The sequence below is a fragment of the Frankliniella occidentalis genome, unplaced genomic scaffold (genome assembly GCF_000697945.3).
Source record: "Frankliniella occidentalis isolate FOCC.00 unplaced genomic scaffold, Focc_3.1 Scaffold686, whole genome shotgun sequence".
Classification (NCBI taxonomy): Eukaryota; Metazoa; Arthropoda; class Insecta; order Thysanoptera; family Thripidae; genus Frankliniella; species Frankliniella occidentalis.
Window position 1 is genome coordinate 1 of NW_026267799.1, and position 3674 is coordinate 3674.

The following is a 3674-nucleotide window of genomic DNA, read 5'->3' on the forward strand; positions in this document are numbered from 1 at the left end:
GGGGGGGGAGTCCCATGGCGGACCGGTATGCTAATGACGACACCACTACTTCCGACGGCTGACCCGCGGCGGCGCGCTCGCCCGCGCTTCTCAAGGGGCGGTGACGGAGAGCTATATGCTCGCGGCTGAGGTAATCGACGCTCCGAACAAAAATTAAGATAAATAATATAATAGCAAAGGAATTTTTAGACGGTCCCAAAGACTGTCTCTACCAGAAGGCTGAACTCCGCGTGAATGTTTTGCCGCGTGCAGCGGGCGGGGCGAGGGTCGCGGAGATACGGCGATGTGAAGGCGCGCACCGGTCACCGCGATGATTGTTGTGTTACTATTGTAATTGTGCTGCTGGTCCGGCGCTGCTGTTATTGGAGGGGTTGACCAGTTTGTTGCTTTAGAGCAGGGCTTCATTAGCAGGACGACACGCCCCCCCCCCACCCTCTTCCAATCTTATGAAGACTCGTTTAGATGAGTGAGGGAAGATACTGCACTACTAGGGGAGATATTAAGAGAAGACGTCAGTATTCACAGATCAAAACTATTTATAAAGACAAATAAACCGTCGCAGGATTGAGCTTAATAATAAATGAAGTACTCAGTCAAATCTTAAAGGGCAAGATCAAAACAGTTTATAAAGAAAAATAAAAACCAAGTCGCAGGATTACGGTTAAAAAAAAACTGAATTAAACGGTCAAATTGAAAAGGGCAAGATCAAAACAACTGATAAAGACCAACAAAAAACCAAGTCGCAGTCAAATTTGTCATGCCGGCATGTGGATCCACTGCGACGAGACGGTATGTGGATGGTACTCTGGAGAAGAACATTGGTCCGGGTCATGGGAGAACAGACCGAGCAGCCTCAACCTACCCTCCCACTGGACTTCTTGGTGACACATTCCAAAGTCGCAGAGCGTGCAAGACGTCGGACTGGTGTCGGGGCATTTGCGCGGATAATGTAACTGAACATGGAGCTCGGGGTTCACTGTGAGCATAGACTTCACCGGCGCACCGTGCAACCAGGCGTGGGGACACGCCCCTTGGTAACTACCTGCAAAAATGGACTGCAGTCCGAGGGCCCGCAGGGCCGGGGCCGTGAGCGGAGTGATGGCCTCCAACAGCAGCTTCTTGTCGAGCACGGACCCCATCGGCACCGTCAGCTGCCGCAGCCAGGGCATGGAGGGCAGCAGCCGGGTAAGCGGATCCGTTAGCAGCTTCCGCGGCTCCAGGACGGCCAGCGACTCGAAACGGGCCGCGGAAGCCACCAGGGCGCCCAGTACCTTGGGGGTAATGTGATGGGCCTTGTCTGGAAACGTCAGGTTGACTTTGCGCATGCGCAGGCCGTTGGCTCGGCCGAAGAAGTCCACTGCAGCCTGCTCGTCCTCACTTTGCAAAGTAAGGGCCAGCTCCTCCAGTGTGCCGCCGGCAGTCACGGCCTCCAGCCCGGGGAGCACCGGACACGCCAAGGAGCGTAGTTTGGGGAGGCCGGCGAGCTGGAGACACGTCGCTGACATGTCCTCCTTCTCGTAAACCCTGTGTGGCCCGAGGACTTCCACGGCGACCTCCTCGAGAGTGGCGGCATGCCCGGCCAACACCCAGGAGACAAACTCCGCGTAGAAAGATTTCCCGTAAAATCGGTAATACTTCAACGACGCGGCGACTTGCTGGTGGGGGAGGGCCGGCCAGGACATGCAGTCCGTGGAGAGGCTAAATTTGGTCTCCAGCCTCTCCAAGGAGGAAGTCGCCGCCAGTACAGCCCTCAACAAGAGCACCGCGTCGCCGCGTTGAACCTGGCCTTGAAGGTTGAGGATTCTAAGGCATCCAAGCTCCACCTGGTTTCGGATCACCGTGGCGGCCAGGTGATGGCTGGAATTGAAGTCGAATTTGTAGTGCAACTTTTTCACGGCACAATCAGTCTTCAGCAACGCCTGGGAGTGAAACACACTGTTCTTATGAATGGCCAGCGTGTGCAGACACGGCGCCAGGAGCAGCACCGGACACGCGCACTGCTTGACGCGGGGGCCGAAGGCACCGAGATGTCGGTACTGGCGGTGGCGCCACACCTCTCGATGCAGAGCGACGTCGCCGATCCTCTTGCACACGAGCCGGCAGGCGAGCAGGTCGGCCGGGTCCAGGTACTGCATGGCGTGCACCAGCACGTCGTCCGGGAGCTGGTCCAGGATCAGGGCCATATGGTCGGGGGCGAAGCGGCGCACGCTGGAAAGCACAATTTTAACGGTGGAGTTGTGCGGCGCCGCCTCGCCTCGCGCTCGCTCCCCAAAGCCCCGCGACCAGTGGCCACCCCGGTAGAAAGGCAGCACCCAGCACCTACAGAGCACCAATTTGGCGCCTTTCCAAAACCCATCAAAAGCGCCTCTGGAGCGCTCCAAACATACGCCAAAAAACCGCCCTTTGGGACGCTTTGGGAAGTCTCTCGATGAAAAAGCGGCCCAAAGGGTGTGGCCGGGCGTGGCGCGGGCAGAGCGGCCGGCGTCGGTGGCCTGTATTGTTGTGCAGGGTCGGGGCCGTCGGGGCCTGCCCGGCCTTCCCTGCCTGCCACAGTATTGTTAGTTGGGAGTCTGGCGGTCTGACGCAAACCTCGGCCAGGCACTCACTCGACACCATCTTCCCAGCGCCAAATAACTTGTTTTCTAGTCCCCGCTTGGTTCTCTGTCCTTATCGAGAGTAAAAGCAAGCCGACACCTTAAAGATACTTAAATATTTTATATGTTCAGTCGAAAAGTATTTAAGGTGTCATCTGCTAAAAATAATCAAAAATGGTCGTTCTGCGACCTTACTTTGGTAACGGCGACTTGTTTACAGATTAAGAAACACGTTTAACAACGGAGATCCTTAAAATTTTGATCTACCCTACCTCTCACCTGAGCTGTGGATGTTAAGTTATCGGAGACCTGACCGACGGCGTAGAATCTAGTAGAAGTCCACTACACAAACCCGTAAATTGCGTGCCAACAGCGCCAGCACCAGCTTCGACGTCGCCTGTTGTGGCAACACAACAAACTGTCCAGCTACCCTTCCCTAGGCTAGGCCTGCCGGGCAGAGCCTTCCTGATGCGAGGTGCCAAGGGTGCAGACAGTCGCTTAGGTTTTTAGAGGGGGCGCAAGCGCTGTCATTGGAGGAATAGTTAGGGACCCCGGCCTTCCCCGGCGGAGCAGAGCGGCGCTCGGTAGGGTCGGAGCCGAAGGGGCTCGGCGCGGTGGTGGCGGTATCGGAGCCGGAGACGGACGGGACTTGAACGAATCCTGCCCTAGGAATCGCAGTGCATTAATTTTGATCAAGACGGTTGCATAGGAAATACAAGGGACCGTCGATCCATCGGTTACCCGCCTCCGATTCTACCGGATTTCCCCGTTTAGGATGGGAGCCGAGGCCGAGAGGGTCACGCTCGGTAGGATCGGAGGATGATACCTTAAAAACCTTTTCGCCGCTAAAAAGCCTGTTTGCTGACGATATTTTCTACAAAGCGGCGGCGGTACGGCTCTGTGATGTGGATGACAAATCAAGTCGACGACAAAAACAAACAGCGCGGTTGAGCAGCGCATTCCGGCCGTGTGCGGCCGTGTGCGGTGGCCGTGTTGTGATGGCGAGCAGGCGCGCGAGGCGAAAGGTCAATGTGAAACTGAACGATAGTGAATCATCTCCGAGTGCCCCCTGCTCCCCCC